Raw genomic sequence first — 25,448 nt, forward strand, 5'->3', positions numbered from 1 at the left:
CACTCGTGTTCGTCCAGCAAATGGTTCACGGGATCGTGTTATGCAAGGAATGTGTGTGTGTAATAATTTTAGATGCCCGAGTCTCGAAATAACTCGCTTCGATTTTACGTTAAATTGGAAAACTTTTGATCGAATTTTGAATCGGGCAGGAAGAGAATATTTAAATCTTCTTAATTAATCTCGAAGAAACTTCAGGTACGTAGAAAAGTTATTTTTTCATCCATCAAACGTATATTGTTCCTGATTTCACTCTTCTTTCGAGTAAATTTTTCAAGATTCGATCGTTTGAATAATAAGAAAAAGAAGTCGTGTGGCTTCTAAAATCAAATTTTCTTCGAGAGCAACAAACGTTTCCGCTTCTTCCACTTGAATCTCACGAAAGTTAATTGGACTTGAAAATTTACCTTCTAACAACGGAGATTTCTAATAACGTGGGATGAAAAACGAATATGGGATGGAGGAACGGTAAGCGCCGATACGAAATATTCGACCGATCCGTTTCAACGATCGATCCAGACTGAATTATTTATACCGACTTGTCCTTTAAATATTCATTGCCCTCGTTCCATCGTCTCGATTAAATACAAATTTCACGTTTCCATCCACTTTGTTTGTAAACCGCGCGGCTCTTCCAAACTTTCAATCAATCTCAAATATTATCTCTCGTTTAAATTTTCGTCGTTCGAGCACGCGTAAATAATTCGTAAAAGATAAAATGATTAAATTACCCTCTCGTTTCATTTCAAATCCTCCTCCCTTCTAATCTAATCGAATGCTCAAAGAACAATCCTCGACATCCTTACCTGCAACAGAAAGAAAAGAAGAGAAAAGAATTAGTAAGGAAATTTCCAAAATTCTTTCGATTCAAAAACAAAATTCCAATACTTTCAATCCTCGTTCCAAAAACTCGAAGCTTCGACTCTGCAATATTATCACTGGAAAAATCTTCGCTCCAGAAAAAGTTGTCGCTCGAAGGAGACAGTCGGAACGTTTGATACAAAGATATAGGTCACGCGACAGGTACGACATCTGATAAAGGAGGGAAACGTGTCCAAGCCCTTTCCAACCTCGCGTAACGATGTTAAAAATTTTCAGAACGGAAGAATATATACATATACGAGTTTCAAGTTTTACGATCCTCGATATCGATCTACGTTGCGGCTCGCACGTGCAACCCTGAAATTGAAAGCAGCGCATGGGAATGCTCGTGACAAAGAGGACGAAACTACCGTCTCTTCCACGAGAAACGAGATGGATTCTCACGATAGATGGTGGGATATCAGTTGGTAACGATGACGCAACCGTATCTCGAGGATCGGCAGACGGGAAAGGGGGCGCGAAGGGAAAAATATTCGAACGTGGATCGTTTGAAGGAAATTTTAAAATAATTCCAGATAGAGGTTGTGATAAAAATGCGCGATTTACGAGCGATTGGCTGGTTACTTTCGAATAAATTTTGATCGATCGTTGCGCGAGTTTTATTTATAGTATTTCTCCAAGAATATTGCGTGACCGATTTGTTAACCGTCTCCGCGAGCCGATCTCCGCGTGCAATATCACGCAAATACGTTGTGAACCGTTTGACCCCGTTTCAAATCGTGATCTGTTGTTGTTCAACGCCGTTGCAACAGTAGTTGCTCGCGAAAAATTCTCTCCTCTTACTATTTAAATCGGTCGATGCATATTCGATGAAAACCTCTTCGAGCTTCTCCCGATTTCACGATCGACGCGGAAGAAAATTTTCAAATTTTCAAATTTCCATAATCTTTCCTCTCTTTATCAACAACAGATTGATCCAAGCCTTCTCGATTTCCAGGAGAGACCCTCCAAAACGACGGCGCCATCGTATTTCATTTTTCGCCATCCTCGGCTAATAAATAACGGTTTCGAGAAAAGGAAAAGAAGAAAGGATCTTTAATAAATTTAACTGCTCGGTATATAAATTACCATTCTCCGTGGGGGGAGGGAAGATCCTGTAAATATTTACAGGAATCGGGCCCACGATAAAGAAGGAGATTTCGAGCGCGGGGCACAAAGGCGAGAGGGCAGAGGAGAGTAACGATACCAGCCGATCGTACATCACAATACGCGGGCCTTCTTTCGGCCCCGACCCCGAAAACACAGGGGTCAGAGATGGACCACACGCGTCGTTCACCGATCCTCTTTTGCTAGAAATCCTCCTTTAAAAGATTTCTCGTCAATAATTACGCGTTTCATTTCCTTCTATTCTTCTCTCTGGGAATCTTTCATCTCGTCTTCATATTTACCAACCAAATGAAACATTGTCTTTCCAATCTTTATAAAGTATAAACACGATTCGTAAAAGAATTAATTTCCAACTAATTATACCCTCTCTTCGCTCATGAGCATAGACGTGGCGAGTGTATTTTCTGTATCGAGAATATTCTGGAGAAATGATAAAAGGGAGATCGTGGAGCTGAATAAAAATATTTCCAACTTAATTTTCGTTTGTCTTTTCCCTATCTCTCTCTCTCTCTGTCTGTCGAACACGAAACTTTCTTACCTTCTTCCCTTCCCCGCAGTAAAGTGAAAACGTGGGCGATATTTTTTCCACTCGTTCCATCTCCCTCGTCCCTTTGTCTTATCCCACTCGTTCTTATTCCGGCCAGGCTCGGTCGGGTCGTTAAGACGTGTCTCATTGTCATAGAGAGGGCATAAACCATCCGCGGTGGTGATGGTGGTGGTGGTTGGTTAACACAACAACGACGTGTTTTATCGTTCGAGGAATATCAGAGATGCAATACGCCATTTCCACACGGCCCGTTTGATAAATGCCCGACGTGTTGGTACACGGTCGCGGCGATTTCGCCTAAGAAATTATTGGATTTTCGGTGTAACCGACGGCGACAATACCCGACGATACCGAGCCTGACGAGCTCGCGTCGAAGGGGAGACAAGAGAGGGGAACGATCGTGGAAAGGCGATTCGTGGATTTCGAGTCGTGGACGGCCACGGAATAATTCATCTACGCGCGAAAAAGGGGCGGTTTTTCTTTTTTTCAATCGTCTTCTCCTCGGCGAATCGTGAGGGTGAATAAATAAGCGTTTTTTCATCGACTCGCCTCTCGTTCTCGAATGTAAAAGAAATTTCGACTTTCTTTCCAGATATCAGAAACGAAAAAAAAAATCATAGAAGATTAATCCTTTCTCATTGGATCGAACAGCGTTACGATTATTTCACGGTCGGTGAAAAGGAAATTTAGAATCGTTGCTTCGAGCCGAGATATCGAGCGTTCCCCGTCGAACCTTGTCTCGTCACGGGTTGTAGATACGATAGGAATCTGCGAACCGTTGGATTCCGCCTAATCGCTCAATCCTATCGTCCATAACGTCTGCCCCGCGCCTCGTGAAGAAAACAAACAGCAATATGAACGTCTCCGATGCCAAAGGCCGAACTACCGTTCCCGCGATTTACAGGCAAAACACCAACCAACGATTCGATTCGATTACTGGAAAAGTTAATATGATGGAATATCGCGTGGATGAATTTACAACTCGTGATAAATTCTTTGCTCGAGACACGCTATTCATCCTTTCCTTAAGTTGTACTTGTCTGCAACGTCACGATTTATCATTTTTCAGGAGGAAGAGAAAAAAAAAAAGAAACGTAAAATTGATCCATCGTAGAAAAATTATTCCAATCCCCTTTTCCTTCGTATTTTCACGAATAAAATATATATAATTTGTATCTCTCGTCAAATATTATATCCATATCTTTCAAATCCTTTTCCTTTTCTTTCGTTCGACGCGTTGCGGAAAAATCGGAGAACAAAGCGAAACGCAAAGGCGCGCGCGTTAAACATCGTCGTCGCGATCCGCTTCGTTTCTTTGCGGAAAGTTGAAGGGGGAGGGAGGGAGAGGGGGCTACCGTGTAATGTACACACGACGGGAGACAATGCGGTTAGCGACCCGAGAGGATTCGAGAAGAAAAGGCGTCCCACTTCGAGAAGGTGCGCTGCACAGCTAATTGCATTCTTCAAACTAGTTCTTTTTCCTTACTTTTCCTAAGGTATAATCGCGAAAAATGCTCCTCGGTCTAAATTAGAGGTTAGTACTCTGCCAAGTAGCAGAGCTGCTCTGCCAATTTAAATTTCGGTGGAGGACCACCGAAATTATGCCAATTGTTACCGAGAGGAACACGAGTGTTTCAGGGGTGTTATTCTGGAAACTTCTTTCTTTCCTGGAAACTTCGAGTTTAATCTCGGTAAAAAGATGCACGTAATTGAAATTGCATTCCATTTGTATATAAATATCTTAATTTTAACGAGAAGACTTTAAACTTCGTCTTGTTTCGATCAAAATCCTTTAATTCTCTTCGAAGACATCAATTGACAGATCCGAATTTTGGAAATTTCGAGAAAAATTCGACAATCCTTAAAGTAATACTTCTCGTGGAAAGATTCTAAGATTGCGATTGCACGGAGATTGCATAAGAGAAAATCAAGGATCCGTGGAAATCGAGTCAGCGATGGAGAAACACTAGCCGTTGATGCATAATTTAATTCCACGTTGATGATTCACTTACGGGAAATGTTTTCCGCACGGGGTATGGTTTCATCAAGCGGAAGCTGCTCTCGACATATCGTTCCTTAAACCCCGACTCTTTAATCCCAAATAATCGCTTTCCCTTTACTTTAATCACATTTACATTTCGATCACGCATAATCCAAGATTAATTTAGCTTTCAAGATGTATAATAATCCTTGGCGAAAAAGCGTTTCATCAGAAAAATTGTAACAATTCCAAAATTCCTTAAAGAAAAAAAGAGAAAAGATTGGAAACGTCCAAACGTTAAAAGAAAAAAGTAATCTCAGAGATTTCGTTGCTCGAGGGTGGAACGCCCTCTCCCCCCTTGGAAGGGGGGGTTCCGCGGATGGAGCCGCGAATAATTCAAGCGGCGCGGATCTGTTACACTCGAGATCGTATCGGTGCATCCGCGGCGCATCCGTTACACGGCGAAACAAACGCGCGAGCGTTTAATATGCATGCACAGCTTAATTTACATTAGCCGCGGCTCTGTTTCGCTGCATTATGTACACGGAAGCGTCCCCCCCCGTCCAGGAGGGGAGGGGGAACGACGTCGTATGACGTCGTAAAACGACGAGGCGGGAGGAGGGGTAAGAGAGTTTGCGGGGCGCGGGCGGAGAAGAGGAAACGGGCGAGAGGCGATAAACGTAATGATAATATAAAGCGTGGACGAGTGGCTAACGAGCGAGGTGGAACAGGGATCGGCCAAGTTTGTTCGGGTTTAGTTAGGGATTATCGATACACGGCGTGGAAGCTAGAAGGATCTTTCGACTCTGGGGAAGATTTGACGACGGTGGAATTAATTTTTTTACGGACACGCGTTTCGAGGATAAAGTAAAGCGAAGAATAGTATTGATAGTATTATACTCTCTTATATGGTCTACGTAAAATTAATCAAGAAGGATACGATAGAGTGTCAACATTTTTGAAGAAACGATACACCCTATATATGAATATTCTCAGTGCTGAACGTAAACTTGCTTTTCTTGCCAAGTTAATTTTTATAAGTTTTTATCTTTTATCACATTTTGACTATCGTACGATCCTTCGTAAAATGTATTCGAACGCGAATAATACAAATTTTGTTGCTCGACACTTTCGGAAAGGAAAAGAGAAAAATTCCACTCCATTCCATCGGGAAATAAATAAATTCGGCAACAATTATCGTAGAAAATTGTATCATGCAATCGGTGACACCAGCTTTTTCTACAAATCGGATATAATATCGGGGTATATAATATTCTTTCTAATCTGTTAATGAACCGATACAAGCGGCTCATTAAACGGCGGCGTTCGACGAGCAACCGTGGTATAATGAATGGCGCGCGTTTTTGCTCGCGCTTGTCGGACAAATCATCGCGAATGGACCGAGGGACGGGATGATATCGTGATATCTAGCATCTAGCTGGCAATAATTTACGAACCCGATTAAGAGACGCGTGCCTATTACCACGCGTACACCATTCGCTCCTTTATCCTTTATTTCTCTCTCTCTCTTCCCCTCTCGTTCGCGCCGTTTCAGAAATATCTAACTTTCGATCGATATTTTACATCTTAATAACGATGATCGCCGTTCCAGGAGACTGTTAAGATAATGCAAACGGATCGTTGCAAATGAATGAAATACCACTTTACGTTTTTGCGCCTATTTTCTTTTTAGAAAGTTTAACGCGAAATCGATCTTATTTGTTGTTAATTTATTCGTTAATTTTCTAATGGAAAGATCTAAGAAATATCGAATAAAAATTTAATCCCATTTACAACCGATAATCATATTTGATTTATTGATATTTAAAAAAAAAGGAATGGAAAGCATATTCGAAAAATCACAGAAACACTTATTCAACACTTTAACCGCACGCGATTCAATATAAATTTTCAACAAGCTCGAAAATTAAAATTTCTCCAAAGCTCTTCCTTATCCTCTTTCCTATCCCACCGATCGGTTAATCGATAAAGGAAGGAAAATTCGGAGGATCTCGACCTCTGACATATGGGATCGCGGCCTCGAATGAATCCCCCGACAGATGCGTGAACTTCTCACCTATCACGAAAGTTTAGAGAGCGGTTACACTCCGCTCCAGTGTGTTTTCCTCGAGCGGGAATTCGGCGCGATTGAAAATGCCAACGGGGACAAATATAGCGAGCGCATTCTGGACTGGGTCAAGCTGGAGAGAGAGAGAGAGAGACTGGGTGCTGTGACATTTGCATCGCGGAGAACATGTTGAATATTATTATTATCTCGAGTGACACGCGCGTTAATGGAAGAGATTAAACGAAAATGGAAACTTGAACGAGATAAATTCGGTATGTATTCCGTATAAAATTGAGTGAGAAAAATTCCTCTTAGAAAGATAGATTTGGAACGCGTTAAAATTTGAATCAAGCATATGACGATACAGAGAGAGAGAGAGAGAGAGAGAGGAATTGCGCAATAAATATTTCTCGGAGAAAAGGATTTTTTTCCCCCTTTACTCGCGGATCCATAAACATCAATTCGCGGGGCAAGTATCCACTCGTTTGCCGATCATCAACTGCATCGAGGGAAGAGCAACAACATCGATCTCTACTCCCGGAGTTTAGGTATATACACTCGACTCCCTTCGCGGGAGTTGACGGATGTTCGATGTCGTCCACGTCAAAAGCGCGAATAACAATTTTCCAACTCCCGACGAGTCCCGAGTTTGCGAAACGCGTAAACCTATACGCGGATCCCGAGCCGTGTATCAAAACATTTAGAAGGGCCGACTTCCTTTCGTTTATTATGATACATCAGAAGTTACTCTTGCGTTACTCTTTGCTTCCCATCCTCGACGAAAAACCTCGACGAAACTTCCAACATCGTTCTCCAAACAAGAAAGGATCCCCCATCCTCGAGAGATCATCTTCGAGAGAAGAGCAAACTCTCCTCTCCTCTCCTCTCCAGACATTGGCCTCGACACTTCGCACTTCGAGAGCGGCCACCAATGTCAAGATGAAAATAGCAATAATGTTTCGCGGCGAGGAGGAGGGTCATCGACACCGCGGAGTGCAAGGATCGGAACAAGTAGTGGTAATAAAACTCGATGGTGTCTGTCGAGAGAAAAGGGAAGCCGACGATGAAAAATCCGTCGCGCAATCTACAATTTTCGATCAACATTCGAAAACGCCTCTCGCGTTTTCGTGTCTTGGCAATTGGCGAGACGAGAAGGAGACTACTTGGAGAGGAAGTTGGGAAGTTTAGAAGGATTTGGATTTGTATGGAAAGCGTTGGAACACCGAGGACAGGATATCGTATAATGAGATTAAGGAGCCGATCGTTTTAAACGAGGCGGTAAGGAAATATTTACGACGCGATAGCTCGGTAGTTTACGACACCTGTTTAAATCGTAAAAATTAAGCGAACGATGCCTTTGATTCTATGAATTTCAACGATATTCGGTGAAAATGATAATTCCGAGATTTATCGTTCAGAATGTAAATACGGAGAAATAGGAGGAGAGAGAGAGAAAGATACATTGAATGACGAAATCCTTATATCTGATCCCCTGATACTTGGAATAGAAAATACGAAGAACATAGAAACATTCCGTTGACAAACTCTCGAGTATCGAAAGAAGAAGAAGAATTTCGATTAATAATTATTTTAATTCGAACTCTCTTTAAACGATCCAAGAAAAAAATACAATCGTTGCAACAAGAATCGAGCCGTCATCAGAACCTATCCACCCGTCACGAAATCGCAAACTTGTCTACACGCGAAGAGGATGGAAAGGCAAGGTGCGGTGACCTATCACCGCGAGACTATCGAGAGCTCTGCTCTAAGAGTGACTCATCCGCGCTCTCCTCTCTCTCCCCCCTTCCTTCGATCGTTCTGTTCCACTTGGCATCACCGAGCCTAGCTCGATATCGCTTTTCCAGCTTCTAAGATGTTGTTGCTCTCGTCTAGGCACGCTCGTTGCGTTTCCAGCTCGGAACGAGGAGGAGCAGGAGGAGGGATGCTCGGCAAGGCGAAGCGAGTTGGAAGCGTGTTTCTGACCTCGACGATCGCGACATCCGTTCGATGAACGAGAATTATTCGCCAGGTGAACGTTTTCTCTATCATCTTTCTTTTCGTTCTTCCATTTTCAGAGCTTCGACTCTCGTAAGATTTTCTTTACGTCGAGCAAAGACACGGATATTATCCATATTGGGATATCAAGAAGAAAGAGCAAAGTTTCGCGATGCACAGTCGAGCGGATATTTGGTCCGAGCATCTCCGTTTTCCAGTCGAGGAATCGTGATGCACCGATTACCACACTCGTTACGCTCGAGTCGTGGCCGGGCCTGGCGTCCACGATATTTTGAGTGACGTTTAAAATTACTTCGCGCCAACTGACAAGAGGCCCTTTCTAACGCGTACTAAACGTGGCACGAACATCTTATAGCTCGGTCAATTCTCTCGAATTTGTTACGTTACACGCTGCATTCCCTTTCGAACGTAGATCGCCAGAACTCGATCCTTTCCCTTCTCTCTTTCTTTCACCGGATAATCGATCTTTCGTTTTTTACGCTTCGTTCATTCATACACGCGATGATACTATTGACTTGGAGGATTATTTTTCTTGGTCGAGAAGAAAGAAGAAAATACGTTCGAGCCAATAATCGTTAATTCGATATTTATTCTTCTTTCCTTCTTTCTTTTTTTTTCGTTCCACGAATGATTAAATATTCGAAACAACGTTCGAAATTTCAACCTCCGCGCATTTTACGCTCGAACGAATTTTATATTACAATTCCCCCATCACTCTTTGTACATTCGCGCCGCGCTTATTACATTTCACGCTGCTCGAACGAATTATTTTCGCGGATCGAGCTAAACGATTCCGGCAACGTCACCTCGTGTAAAGCGTGGACAAACCGTGACTCCGACACCGTCCATTAGAAAGAATTGTCTCAAAGCGACGTGCCTCTCCCTCCTCTTCTTTCCTCCTCTCTCTCTCTCTTTTTTTACTCACTCTTTTTTTTTTAAACCGCGTTACGTTTCGACGATAATTTCGTGCGACGTCCGCTTTTCCAAGCACCGGCCGGGCCTGCCGCTCGACACGCACCGTCCGCTTCGTTGAACTTGTTGCGCTTCATGGTTCAAAAAGGTTGCTCGATCAACCGGTATGTCTGGTCGGGAGACATACCGGTGCTTCACTCTCGGACGGCTTGAGCCGCACAGATGGAGGAGGCAGGCGATTGGAGAGGAGAAGCTGTTAATTTTTGGGTAAATCGACGGAGGGGATTTTGTACGAGTCAAAATTAATGTAATAATAAGTTTCAAGATACTCGATGTGTCTTCTCTCTCTTCGAGAAAGTGAAATAAGAAAAACAGAGAGTTTTAGAGTTGTTGCGACGACGAGTATCTTATCTTGGAATTTCACCCTACGTTTCTTTGTTCGTTATATTAGTAGTTATCTTTTGATGTAATACAATCTATTGTATATATAAGGCTCGGTTCTGAAGGAAGCCCAGACACGACAACGTCCAGCGATCGGTCGGTTGAATTTGCGGCGCTTCATGGTTGAAAAAGGCTGCTCGACCAGCCGGCAAGTCTAGACCAGACGACAACAGGTCTTTCCTGAATGGAATCGATGGACCAACGTCGTTGCGATATTAAGCCGCGCCTACAATAGAACCATTTTTCGGGGCTGTCATCCGCACCAATCGTTGAAATCGATTCGTCGATGACGGCTTTCAAATTTCTAGCCTCGCTAATACGCGCGACAATTTCGCGCGGCTCCGTGAAATTTCCATTTTCGTTTTCGTTCGAGGCGATTAAAGAAAAAATGTTAAAAGGGCAAAGAAGAAAGATGATCTTTTGATCCTTTTGAAGAGTGATTAACTTAATCACGCTAACATCGTGTTTTTCTAATTTGCATAATACGGTCACAGAGAACCGACTCGAAACCGCACACGCCCGACGGCTAATGGTTAAACAACCCGACAGTGTTTTCTCGGCTCAAAGGATTGTACTCTTTGTTTCTAAAGTCGTGGCGCATAATTAGAGAATGTACCGTTACAAAATAGAAACACATCGGCCGCTTTGTAATTAACTAATCGCTCGGTTGGGAAACGAAATCATCGCTCCTTCTTTTCCGCTTACGGTTTGCCTACACGTTTACATTCCGTTAGAAACTTGTGAGAAACTTGGGAAGGGACACCACGCTCCCTATAACGCTTTGAAACCGAATACGAGGAGATTGGTAGTTTGTGGACGAATGTTTAATTAGAAACCATTCTATATATCTTCTCAAGAATATATATATCCTACATTTTGCATGAATCAATCATTGAATATTTTTCGCGTACGCTCAAAAAACGCTATTGAAATTAAAAAAACTTTGAACCGTTGTAATTCCGAAGATATTCACTTTCAGTCAACGAACGAAAGACCATTAGAAGCGTGAAACATTGCTCTTTGAAACCCATTTTGATTTATCCCGACACGACTTCCGGTTCCCGAGATATCGTTGAGTAAAGACGAGTATAATTTTTAATCCTTTATCTTAAAGCCAACTAAAGTTTATTAAAATTCGGAAAACTTTGAACCGCTATAACTTCGAAGATAGTAACTTCCAGTCAACGAGTGAAAGATCATTAGAAGCGCGAAGCTTTCCTCTTTGAAACCCATTTTGATTTATCCCGATACGACTTCCGGTTGCCGAGATATCGTCGCGTGAAGACGAGGATAATTTTTAATCCTTTATCTTAAAGCCAACTAAACTTCATTAAAATTCGGAAAAATTTGAACCGCTATAACTTGGAAGAAAATAACTTCCGGTCAACGAGTGAAAGCTCATTAGAAACGTGAAACCTTGCTCTTTGAAACCCATTTTGATTTATCCCGATACGACTTCCGGTTCCTGAGATATCATCGCGTGAAGACGAGTATAATTTTTAATCCTTTATCTTAAAGCCAACTAAAGTTTATTAAAATTCGGAAAAATTTGAACCGCTATAACTTGGAAGATAGTAACTTCCGGTCAACGAACGAAAGACCATTAGAAGCGCGAAGCTTTCCTCTTTGAAACCCATTTCGATTTATTTCGATACGACTTCCGGTTCCCGAGATATCGTCGCGTGAAGACGAGTATAATTTTTAATCCTTTATCTTAAAGCCAACTAAACTTTATTGAAATTAGGAAAACTTTGAACCGCTATAACTTGAAAAATAGTAACTTCCGGTCAACGAGTGAAAGTTCATTAGAAGTGTGAAACCTTGCTCTTTGAAACCCATTTCGATTTATCCCGATACGACTTCCGGTTCGCGAGATATCATTGCGTGAAGACGAGGATAATTTTTAATCCTTTATCTTAAAGCCAACTAAACTTTATTAAAATTCGAAAAACTTTGAACCGCTATAACTTGGAAGATAGTAACTTCCGGTCAACGAGTGAAAGACCATTAGAAGCGCGGAGCTTTCCTCTTTGAAATCCATTTTGATTTATCCCGATACGACTTCCGGTTCGCGAGATATCGTCGCGTGAAGACAAAGGTAATTTTTGATCGTTTACTATCTCGGTCCTTGTCGCTTACTAGGACCTCTCGCTCGCACCTCGTCTCACTGACCTATCCCAAACTCGAGACGAGTGACACGATACGATTCCTGGAAAAACGTGGAGCACCGAATTCCCAGGAAAAAATATAGGTCACTAGGATTCGTTCATAATCTCTTATGCGAAAACTTTGTATCCTCGTATCTCGGCAACCGATCGAGATATCGGGACGAATCAAAAAGGGATCTCAATGGGACGATTTCCTCTACGTTCTGAGTGGGTTTCGATCACAAAATTTCGAGTTCTTTCTCTCGTTTCTTTTACGTAAAAAAAAAAGAGAGAAAGATTGAAATTTCTTTTGACTTTGTAATCTGATTATTCTGAATTATAATGCATTATTATTATATACATATATATGTATAAATTTTCGATTCTTAATAATCGTGCACGCGTTATCGAATCCGATCTTTTGTAATCACTAAACGTTTCACCCTCGTTCAAGAAAGATACGAATTAACGTCAGAAGAAGGGTGATTGAATCCGGTAAGCGTAAACAGGATTAACAACCACTTTGGCAAACAGGGGGAATTTCCCCGTGACAAGCATCGAAGCTACGTTTTTCGTAGTCATTTCTGTAAACGAAATTGAATTTTCAACGGACAAAAGGTTTCGTGCCGCTAGCGTGGCCGACGAAAACGACGAAAGATAATCCCGGCGTTGGTTATTTCGATGATTCGATTTACACAGAAGAGTATCTCAGCCGCCTAATCAGATTATCCCCCCCTTCCCTTCCTAAACCCGCTCTTACAAACGACGTACCATGAATAACAGGGAATAACAGGTTAGCCCCCCTTCCCTCTCCCCCGAGCATCGTGGAGTGGAAAACTGTGTTAGCGAAAACTTCTAACAAATTGATCTCTACAACGGTGCACAACCCTCTCTCTCTCCCTCTCAAAGGGAATTTTAATAACTCGGGTGTTATCAGAATCTCGTCTCGATTCGATTAATCGATCCTCTTCTCTAAATATATTTTCGTGCGCCGAAATTAAATTTTTAATTTCTATTTTTAATAGAATATTCGAACGAGAATATTATTCTTCAATCTTTCGAACCCTGTTTTCGAGAGAAGAGAATATAAATATCTCGCAAAATATTATTTTATTCTGCGATACAAAAATAGAATGGGACGAACGGATATAACAGCGATGATACTCGATCGAACGTGAAATCGCGTTCAGAGAAATCCAGCCGTTTCCGTTAAACGTGTCACCCGTGAAATTGTCAAACCGCAACTGTGTGCTTGTAAATACGCGTACAGTCGAAATTTAACCACGGATAACGTGGCACGGGCTTACGTATTATTATCCCCTGTCTATAAATTGTCTATAATTCGAAATTCGCTCGAATCTGCGCGTTATTTTAACCGTGATTCTCGCTTTAAAATAAATTCCACCCTATCTCCAGAGTTGTATTTTACAAAAATATCGTGATTAATTATCGAAGAGAACACGATGATTCCTAAATGAAACCGAGAGTCGATATCGAAAGTCCCTTATGCATTAAAAATTCGAAAATTCGAAATGTTGGACCGCATCCAAGATCCATCGATCCTCCCTTATTTCCAAACTTGAAATCCAAACTTTTTCGCAATGAGATATAAGAAACGCAGAATACACAGAAATCGTATAACTGTCTTGTTGTTCGGAAACGAGATGTTGAACAACCTTGCTAAATTACGTTTGCTCAACGTGAGGGGAGGGAGGATTGTCTTATTGCTTGGCCGGTTGTTGTCGCGTGCCAACGTACGAGAATTTTCAACGGTCTATGTAGAGGCATAAAGGAAAGCAGAGAACATATGGAATTGGCCGGCCGAGATGGGCGAATTGAACGGGCAACAGCTGCCGCCACCCTTTACGCTACTATTATAGCCCTCCTCCACCTAATACAAATAGCCGGTAATTTCGTGGAAAGCGAAATAGGACGATGGACGAATCGCAAATGGCATTCGGTTGTTCATTTCCATCCAGTTTCTCTGGATTCTGGAATGGAATTTGCAATGAAATAAACTGTTCTTTTCTAATGTGAAAATTATTAAAGAGGGGGCGTACTTTTGACGTGGATGAAAGTTTGGAGTTTTTTGAAAATGTTTTAATATTTTTAGACGCAAAGATGTCGATTTGTAATTAATTTTATCTGATGGATAAGAAATAGAGTTGATTTGGAGTTTTTTGTATCGATAAAGTGATAATTTAATCTTTGTGATTGAAGTATAAAACGTATGGCTGTGAAAATGTTGGTTTTTTGGAGATAAAGGGAATACTTTTGTCGAATCAAATAGCAGAGGGATGGATACTCTTCCATTCGAAGCATTTCGTTTAAGCTTCGTTTTCAGAAGCTATGAATGGTATGAATATAACGCTGGACATCCTAAAGCGATATTAAAGATAACGAAATAAGAATAGACGAATCGAAAGAAGAAAATTATCTTTCTTATCGAATATATTCCAATAGTAGATTTTTATCCGAAGAACAGCTATCTCTTGATCGAATCTTAAAAATTATTAATTTAATATATATATATAGCGATAAATTTTAAGTATTTTGTTTGCAATCTTCGATACAATTATTTCCTATATGTAAATATTTATTCTAAAAGATTAATCACATCCAGAATCGAATAACTTTATTACAACACCGTTTTATAGACTTTATCGAAGATTAAAAAAATATTGAACAATATTGATTAACCTTCAATTAATTCAATTTAACGTTATTCCATCGAATAATTATTCACCTATTCTTATCCACACGTATAATAATAATGAAACTAAGAAAATGAGAACGAAATATTGGAAGAAACCAAATATATTGTAAAATCAAGTTGGAATTCCAGTTGTACATTGATAATTGGTTTCCAAAGTCCGCATATTATCCCTTGTTCCCGCGCCAACACGCAAAGTTACAGGAAAACTGTGTCGCGTGTCTGTAACCCTGTTGGAACGAGGGGAGGGGAGGGGAAGGGAGGCTAGGCCCAACAGTTTCGTAATAAGCAAACTTGAAACACGTTGTTGAAACAAGGTTTCGACAAGGAGGGGGTTTCGACACCGGTATTGACAATATCTCGCTACTGATACGATAACGAGCAGCAGGTACCGCTGCTACTAAAGTCTGCTTACATAATCAACTCGAAACCGAACTGTTAATTCTGATAAACAGTTTCCAAGGCGGGAAAATATATTCCATAAATTTCGAAACGCAACTATTAAATTAAAACGTGGAAATTCCGTTAAATATATACGTATATATATCGAAAACTTAACCGGATCGGATCAGATTGCATCGAAATTGTTATTATGCCATCGGATTAAATCTTTACGAATCGCGAATATTTCGATCTCGATCGACTCGTGGCCGCCATTTATATCGCGTACGGGAGATATCTCGTTTTAACGATTTTTCGACTCGAGGAATTAAAAACGCTGGAAGCGATGATAGAGAAAGTTAGAAGAAGAAGTTCTCGAAAAAATAAAGTCTCTGTTCATCGAATGGAAAAAGAAGCAAAACCAGATATAATTATGCCGAATATCGTCAGATATCACACTTTGAAGAATCAGTCTGTAAAGTGTATAATAATTAATCGATTTAATTTTATTTATATATAATAATTGATAGTTTAAAAAGCCTACATAAATATATAAGAATGCTTTATAAACGTGAAAATTTCGTTCACGAAAATTTCTCCCTGAATTATTTCGTCACGATTACATGAAAAAAGAAGAAAAAAAAAGGGACAGTGAAAAATGCACAATTCCAAATCCCCTCGAATCTGCCACGTAATACCACCGACTCGACTCGGGGAAGGGAAAACACGTTCTCTCTAATAGAGCTTCTTCCCGGCATTTTACATTAGATTACATTAGATTAGAATAATGGTGGGAAAAAAGGAGGAGATCAAAAGAAGCTTTCCTTTCAAGCAGTAGGAAACTTCTCCTTCCCTTTGGCTTCCCGAAAACACGTTGGCCGTTGCCTTTCACCCCCTCGAAATAAATATTTCCCGACTCTCTGAGCGAAACGTGGAAGAAATTTGCCTGACGTGAAGAGAACAGAGATTCTTGCCCGAGTTTCTCGAATCCGTCGTTTAATGGATTCCTGGGGAGGGGGGAGGGGTATAAAATTTTTGCCACGGGCGGGAAAAGAAGAGGGAGAGAAGAATATCGGTCGGTCCATTAAAATGCATGAGAGGAAGAAACGGTTGAACGGGGCCCGTGTTTACGGAACCATTAGTAATTATGCAAATAAGCGTGGCTCGTTGTTTATTGAAAATTATCCCTTTATCGAGTGAGATCTCGATGTACACCAATTAATAACGCGATTACGCATCAAACAGAACAATTCTTTCCTTCTTTCTTTTTTTTTTTTTCTCTTCTCCTCTTTCCCTTCTTTCTGGAAAATTTGCAGATATATCGATTCTGTTTGCTCTTTCGACGTAACCGACTCTCGATCTCGATGCGAATTATTCTCGTTGCAATTCCCCCGTTTGCAATATTTTTAATTCGTTTAATCGTATGATGTTCGTTTAATGTATATTAAATTCGCCGAGTTATCTCTCGATACGAATTGAATTGTAATAATGTGTAAAACGATTGATATAATTTTCATATTATTTTCGAAGATACATTCGAAAAGAAGATCGCAGATCAAAACGAAAGTGCAGAAGAATGATTCGTCGAGTTATTTCTATACGAATTGAATTGTAAGAACGCGTAAAACGATCGATATAATTTTCATATGATTTTCGAAGACAAATTCGAAAAAGAGATCGCAGATCAAAACGAAAGTGTAGAAGAATGATTCGTCGAGTTATTTCTATACGAATTGAATTATAACAACGCGTAAAACGATCGATATATAATTTTCATATGATTTTCAAAGATAGATTCGAAAAGAAGATCGCAGATCAAAACGAAAGTGCAGAAGAATGATTCGTCGAGTTATTTCTATACGAATTGAATTGTAAGAACGCGTAAAACGATCGATATAATTTTCATATGATTTTCGAAGACAAATTCGAAAAAGAGATCGCAGATCAAAACGAAAGTGTAGAAGAATGATTCGTCGAGTTATTTCTATACGAATTGAATTATAACAACGCGTAAAACGATCGATATATAATTTTCATATGATTTTCAAAGATAGATTCGAAAAGAAGATCGCAGATCAAAACGAAAGTGCAGAAGAATGATTCATCGAGTTATTTCTATACGAATTGAATTGTAAGAACGCGTAAAACGATCGATATATAATTTTCATATGATTTTCAAAGATAAATTCGAAAGAAGGATCGCAGATCAAAACGAAAGTACAGGGGAATGATTTTTAAAAGCCAGCAACGTTGTCAAAGACGAGCCGATTCATGGTGCGCGACGAAATAATACAATTTACGGCCGAGGCCGCCATTACGCAACAACAAGGGGGTTGTTAATTGCCTTGCACCTGCAGAAACCCGTCCCGCGGATTCCAAGACACGTCTCCGCCAAGATGTTTCGCTCCAACAACAACGAACAGGTAGGGACGATGTTTAATGGCTTTGCCTTTAAACAGTTTAACAAGCCGGATATCCACCCTGCCTCCCGATCGAACGCCTCGTAAACGAGCCGTTCCGTGATTTTTAAACGCTGTTAAAATGAAGCGAGGATAAAAGCTGTGTGAAAGTCTACTGGGATAAATAATCAATTATCAACGAATAAATTTAAAAGCCAAATTTACACAGATCTTACATAGATCTTCAAACAGGATTAATCAACTCTCCCTGTTCTTTCGAAGAATTCTTCCGTCAAAATTAATCACAGATCTTACATAGATCTTCAAACAGGATTAATCAACTCTCCTTGTTCTTTCGAAAAATTTTTCCAAAATTAATCACAGATCTCATATGGATCTTCAAACAGGATTAATCAATTCTCCGTGTTCTTTCGAAGAATTTTTCCGTCAAAATTAATCACAGATCTTACATAGATCTTCAAACAGGATTAATCAACTCTCCGTGTTCATTCGAAGACTTTTTCAAAATTAATTCTCAACTCTTCGAAGAATAGATGATTTCGCTCGAAAGATTAACCGGTTCGAGAAAAATCGAAATGGAATTTTTCGCTCAAAGAAAATTTCGACAGCATAGGATTTCGAGTTAATCGGGGAACAAAAGGAAAATCCACGGTCGAGCGCACGCGTCACAAACACGAGCAAGAAGCTCGTTTCGCCCAGCCACGCGCGCAAATTATTCCGTAATTATTACGGGGGGAGGGGGAGGAGATTGCACGTGGAGGAAACGGGTGACCAGGCAGAGAGAGAGATAATTTAACCGGCTCGAATCGTTTCAAATATAATTCAACGAAACGAGCGCACGCTGGCTGTTCGGCCCAGCGCACTCGCGCGTATTTGCATACAGGAGGCACGCGTGTAACGCCTGGTGCAACGCCTGCGCCGCGCAACTTGAGCGAAATACCTTTTTAACGCGCCTCCGTTTATTCACCCCTGGCCGCGACAGGTGCTTCGATACTTTAACGAAACAAGAATCCTCCTTATTATTCATGCGTTTCGTTCCGGTTATGCGTGGAGAGCTTGCGTGCAAGATCGACCGATATCGCTTTATTCCTTTCTCTCCTTTTTCTTTCGTTTTTTTAAGAAGATCTTTTCGAAAGCAAAATGATAGGAATTTTTGTGACGGGGAAAATTAGTGTTTGCGATTTTGAGATAAGATAAATGTACGAGGAATTCCGTGGAGATGGATTTTTTTGAAGGAAGAAGAAATATGTATGTGAGATTCGAGATATTTAAAATGAAAATTTTGTACCATTCTAGAGATAGATCTTTAAAAAATCTTAAATATCAAACTTTTCGCAAGTTCCGCAAAGTTATCTCGTATCGTAAAAGAATTTTAATCGACGATCTCCGAATTGAATCTTTCGGCAAAGAAATTCGAAATTAAAAACTCTTGGAAGAGAAGATCGAAAAAGTTTGATTCTCAAGAGTTTCTCTTTTTAACCAGGTGATTGAAAAATAAAGATAACGAGTCGAGACTTGATAAACTCCGTTGCTTTCCCGAATAACGGAAGAATTATTGCCTCTCCTACGGAAATCAAGCGAAGAGTTACGCGGTGCAAACAGTGATAAATCATTCGTTATTATCTCAACTCGTGCTCTTTTCTTTTTCCTTTCGTCCTCTACTTTGATTTTTCAATATTCATCCACCATCCATCTTATTTCGAAATATCCTGTCCTGAATAAAACTGTATAAAGATATTCGCGTTTGCAGATAAAATAATAAACAAAAAAAGAACAAATCGCGAATACTCTTAACAAATCTTCCCTCCAATCAGGAAGAATCGAAACTCTTAAAATTAATATAGTTGATGATTCGAACGAAAAATTTCAAGTTCAAAGAGAATTGATCGAAAAAAAAAGATTGCCCACGACCAAAAGCCGTAAATTCGAGAGCACGAGAGCTATTTATAACGCGAAGGAAAGAACGTTTGAAAATAGAATAGCGTGAAATGTGGATGAAAATTGTGAGCAACAAAAGATGTTGAAGATTCGAGAAAACAAACATGGATATATCCTGCCCTGTGAACCCACCGCTTCGTTCGTACGTAGATCGGCGTAAAATAAAAGAGAGGGGGAGGGGAAAAAAGAAAAGAAAACTTCGTGGTCGAACATTATTCGGGTTGTCGACGCTTCGCCCATCACTTTCATTCCGAGAATTTGAAATGCACAGGTGCTTACACGCTCCTCACAACGAAAACAAATTACGATTAATAGTCGAAGAGGAACATTGTAAGGGGAAAGGAGAGAGGCAAAGGAAAGCTGTTCCCTTGGACAGAGACAGTCTTCTGTTTTTACTCTGAATGAATCGAGAGAATAATAAAATTTCGAATCGATCTTCTCTCGATTACCAAGCTTTTTATATTTAAAGCGTCTGAAACTCGATTCCAATCATTTTCATTTCCATGGAAAACTATTGATTCACTATTGAAGGAAGATGGACTTTTCGCAATCCCAATTTCTATCGTTCTCTCGAATATCTCTTCACTCTTTCACAAATACCGACGTTCCAAGAAGCAATGGAAGACAGATGCACACACGCTTCGCGCGAGCGTTTCGACTTAAACAAATCGTGATTTAATAATGCTAGAGTTTCCAACCCCCTCTCTATCTATTCCGGGTTTACCAGGAAAAGCAGCCGAGTATAATGCAAACACGTATAAATACTTGGGCGCAACCTTCTCTTTCCTCCTTTCTTTCCTTTCTTCTATTCCGTTCCTTCTACTCCATTTCCTCTCTGCGACCAACTTCTCGTTTCTGGCGAAAATTCTGACACGCTAAGAATCCTCTCTCTTCCAAATTCGCAATTCAATAATCCCATGAGAAGAGAATTTTCTTTTCGTCGCAATTTTTCCCTAATTAATTTCTCCGACAATAAATTTAACAATCAATTAGAAATATTACTCGCACCTGCGTATTTCCCAATAATAAAATAAAAGTGGAAATGAAAGTATTCTTTTACTCGAAACAAAAGAGGCGTAAATTTGATTACAGGTGAATACAAAAGAGTAGCTGTAGTAATATTACGAACAAAGAAGAAGAAGAAGAAGAAGAAGAAGAAGGAGTCGACAATTTTTCCTCGCTTCGCAACGATAAATATTCCTCGCGTATTGTGCGTAACTAGTTATTACAGAGAGAAAAATCTAGCTAACGTCCCGTTAGCCGGGAGAAATTCACCAAGAGAGGATAAACGACGCTTCGTCGACCTTGCTTCTGGTCCCCTCGGAAGAAGTATAAGAGAGAAAGGTGAAGGTCGGGGATGGGATGTTCGGTTCGCTTTACTCGAAACGCTTTCAATTAACGCGGATTATTAATTGGACCCCTCGATAATCTCGTCGTTGGCCAAGATCTTTCTTACCAGATCTCTGGATGATTCATCGTGGACCGACCGAGGTCACGTTACAACCGTAATTACGTGTAATTACGTTTATAAATAAGCTTTGGAAAATATTTCTTCTCCGGATATTAATATTTCTGTTTAATATCTTTTCTTTCTTTCCCTGATGCCATTTCTTTCAAACTCGAGAAAGGATCGACATTGGGGCAGGGATTTTTCCAACGCGACATTTTCTCTCGAAATAATAATTGTTGGATAATCGTCGGAATATAAATGGATCTCGAGAACAATGGTATTACGATACGTCTTTCTAAAACGCAAGTTTATGAAATACGTGTATCTATCCCTCCGCTCGCGATATATCATAATTATTACGAAAAGGGAGGGGGAGGGGAGGGCTTGCAACGATCCGCATATTTACTGTCGGATTATATGGCCGCGGTCGAATTAGCCGTAATGCATCATCCCGGTTAAACGATTTCACCGAGCCAAGATGTATTTACTTGGAAACAGGCCTCCCCTTTTAACTTTCCGCTCTGAATTATTAAGCAACTCCTAAGCGAGGAGGATGACAGTTCTGGTAGCACGCAGAGCTTTGGAGGATTGCCACATCCTCGTTGGCAAGGCGAGCGATCGAAACGCCAACGTCGGCGAACAGTTCTGCTGACCAGAATCCTTCACTCCTCTTCCTCCTCTCGAGAGATCCTTCAACGCTGTCGAGATAACCTTCGTATACATTCTCTCTCTTTTTACGATTAATATATTTAAATCGTATTCGAGAATGGAAGAAAGAATCTTTTCCTTTCCTTCGCGTATTCCTTTTCACGCGTGGCTCGATCGAAAATGAAAAGAAGAAAAGAAGTGCTACTGCCTCGTGCAGGGAGGAAGAGAGAGGAAGAGAGAGGGGAGAGGGCCGATTGGACGCGAGTTTCGCGAGCGAGCGCACCTGCCGCGGCTTGGAGCGCGCCCATTTGCGCCAACACACATGCCCCTCCAGCAATATCTTGATGGGAACGCGATAGTTATCTAGAGCGAAACAGGAGAGGGGAATACCGCACACGATCAAACGGCACGCTTTGGTGGTCCTCCGGTTTCACCTTTGCCTCCACCTGACCGCAGCTCGCGTTGCGATAATATTATATACCCGACTTCGAATTCTGAATTTCGAGAGAGGAAAATTTATTCGAGGAATTGGCTCCATTCCTTCGATGAGAAAATGTGGAAAATATACATCGATACTTTCACGGATGATGGAAAATTAACGCCGGATGTAAATAAAAGTCGTCGATAATATTATATACCCGACTTCGAATTCTGAATTTCGAGAGAGGAAAAATTTATTCGAGGAATTAGCTCTCTTCCTTTGATGAGAAAATGTGGAAAATATACATCGATATTTCCACGGATGATGGAAAATTAACGCCGGATGCAAGGGTGTAAGTAAAAGTCGTCGATAATATTATATACTCGACTTCGAATTCTGAATTTCGAGAGAGGAAAAATTTATTTGAGGAATTAGCTCTATTCCTTCGATGAGAAAATGTGGAAAATATAAATTATAATATTATCGATACTTCCACGGATGATGGAAAATTAACGCCAGATGCAAGGGTGTAAGTAAAAATCGTCGATAATATTATATACCCGACTTCGAATTCTGAATTTCGGGAGAAGAAAAATTTATTTAACCCGTCGAGGAATTGGCTCCATTCCTTCGATGAGAAAATGTGGAAAATATACATCGATACTTTCACGGATGATGGAAAATTAACGCCGGATGCAAGGGTGTAAGTAAAAGTCGTCGATAATATTATATACTCGACTTCGAATTCTGAATTTCGAGAGAGGAAAAATTTATTTGAGGAATTAGCTCTATTCCTTCGATGAGAAAATGTGGAAAATATAAATTATAATATTATCGATACTTCCACGGATGATGGAAAATTAACGCCAGATGCAAGGGTGTAAGTAAAAATCGTCGATAATATTATATACCCGACTTCGAATTCTGAATTTCGGGAGAAGAAAAATTTATTTAACCCGTCGAGGAATTGGCTCCATTCCTTCGATGAGAAAATGTGGAAAATATACATCGATACTTCCACGGATAATGGAAAATTAACGCCGGATGCAAGCGTGTAAGTAAAAGTCGTCGATAATATTATATACTCGACTTCGAATTCTGAATTTCGAGAGAGGAAAAATTTATTTGAGGAATTAGCTCTATTCCTTCGATGAGAAAATGTGGAAAATATAAATTATAATATTATCGATACTTCCACGGATGATGGAAAATTAACGCCAGATGCAAGGGTGTAAGTAAAAATCGTCGATAATATTATATACCCGACTTCGAATTCTGAATTTCGGGAGAAGAAAAATTTATTTAACCCGTCGAGGAATTGGCTCCATTCCTTCGATGAGAAAATGTGGAAAATATACATCGATACTTCCACGGATAATGGAAAATTAACGCCGGATGCAAGCGTGTAAGTAAAAGTCGTCGATAATATTATATACTCGACTTCGAATTCTGAATTTCGAGAGAGGAAAAATTTATTTGAGGAATTAGCTCTATTCCTTCGATGAGAAAATGTGGAAAATATACATCGATACTTTCACGGATGATGGAAAATTAACGCCGGATGCAAGGGATTAGGGGAGAAAGAAGAGACGTAAGTAAAAGCCGTCGAAGAAGAGGCTTTCACGCGTCCCTGCTCCTTTCCTTGCAACGATCGCCCGTTGAAAAGAGATCCGGATCTCTTTTGTTGGCGATGCCTCTGAACGTCGCCCACGTGGCCACGTCGAGAGCGTCCAGCATCCAGGTGGAACGCGCACGCGTGTTTTATGCAAATGTGGATCTACGTGAGCGCCTTTCCTATGCCCGTTTAACTATGTCCAGCTTCCGAGACACGGTGGCGCGATATTCCTTACGGTAGTGTCCAGTAGTAGCGATTCAGGAGAGGAGAGGAGAGGAGGAGAGTTGGGGCACGTGCGAGAATTCAGACGCGCGACGTTGTTCAATCCGTCTCTCTCTCTCTCTCTCTTTCTTTCTCTCTCTCTGGCTGCGTGCCGTGGAATTTAATAAGGCTTGAACGAAGCGAATCTCGCAGCTATTGTCGATGTGAATCGATTAACGGTTCTCTTCCTTGTAACCGATCCTTGATTCATCATCCTTTTACCGTTTGAGAGAAATAGGATAGGATAATCTACGCGCGTTACGATTGAATACGGGATTGGCAATTTCGTTTCCAATTGTTTCGAATCATAATTACTTTTGAGAGATGAGGAAGAGGCGAGGCGATACCCAAAATTTAAGCAAGAGATTGTAATACATATCTCGAAAGAAGAGGCTTCCATCGCTTTTTTACTTTCGTCGAATCGATTCGTATTAAAAAAGAATCCTCGTGAGAATAACCGAGATCGTTTCTTTAATTATTTTAACAAACAAGCTCGATTTAATTAGATAACAAAATTCGATATAACATCCTTCCTTTTGAACGAGCTTGCTAGTTAAAATTCTCAATAAATTCAATAAAGAATGTTTGTTAAACTTATACTTATTTTAATGAAAAAAATGGCTCTTTCTCTTTCTATTTATTTAACAAAATAATCATTTATCTAAATCGTCGATTTAAGAAACTCGAATTATTCAATAAAGAATGTTTGTTAAACTTATACTTATTTTAATGAAAAAAATGACACTATCGATCTCTCTCTCTTTCTATTTATTTAACAAAATAATCTAAGTTTATCTAAATCGTCGGTTTAAGAAACTCGAATTATTCAATAAAGAATGTTTGTTAAACTTATACTTATTTTAATGAAAAAAATGACACTATCGATCTCTCTCTCTTTCTATTTATTTAACAAAATAATCTAAGTTTATCTAAATCGTCGATTTAAGAAACTCGGATTTAAAAATTCCAATTCTTATCGAAAGATAATAACGTCAGGAATTAATAATTACAGCAAATATTTACGCGGACATTTGCGTATTTTGCGACTGTTAAGAACCGTTCGCTTTATCCGTGGATAAAGGCGTAACAGGAGGGGACCGTTATACCCCTGCCGCGTATAATAAATATTCGTATCCGAATACTCCGTTACGAAATACATATTCCACGAGAGCGAGAACGAGTTCTCCTCCGTCTCGGATAGATTTATCGGCCGATTTCATAAAGGCGCGTACGTGTCGGGACGCGCGACAAAAGGGACGGATGGACGTGGGATATCGAACGAGATTTTTCCCTTCGGATGATGATAAGCCTTTACGTTGCTTTAATTTCATGGAGAACGAAAAACGAAATAGAAATTCGTTGAGAAATGATTTCTCCAAACTGGTTCGGTCTGAGAAAAGAGAATTTTGAATATTCTGGTTATGAAAGAATATTCTTCTCTATGCAACGTTTCTATTATTATAATTCAAATATGTAAAAAAAAAAAACGGGATTGTTTTCAAT

The 25,448-nt window shown here is 40.2% G+C and overlaps 1 protein-coding gene and 1 non-coding gene across 5 annotated transcripts in view; one reads left to right on the plus strand and one right to left on the minus strand.

The window, feature by feature from the left end:
- The window catches only part of LOC409783, a 272,897-nt gene that overhangs the window by 212,968 nt on the left and 34,481 nt on the right, over nt 1-25,448 (minus strand). The window lies entirely within an intron of this gene.
- Mir3779 (microRNA 3779) lies at nt 9,587-9,688 on the plus strand. Its single transcript, NR_039476.1, is given in 1 exon segment — nt 9,587-9,688. It is a non-coding gene; the product is annotated as a microRNA 3779 (primary transcript).

This window comes from Apis mellifera, linkage group LG12 (genome assembly GCF_003254395.2).
Source record: "Apis mellifera strain DH4 linkage group LG12, Amel_HAv3.1, whole genome shotgun sequence".
NCBI lineage: Eukaryota > Metazoa > Arthropoda > Insecta > Hymenoptera > Apidae > Apis > Apis mellifera.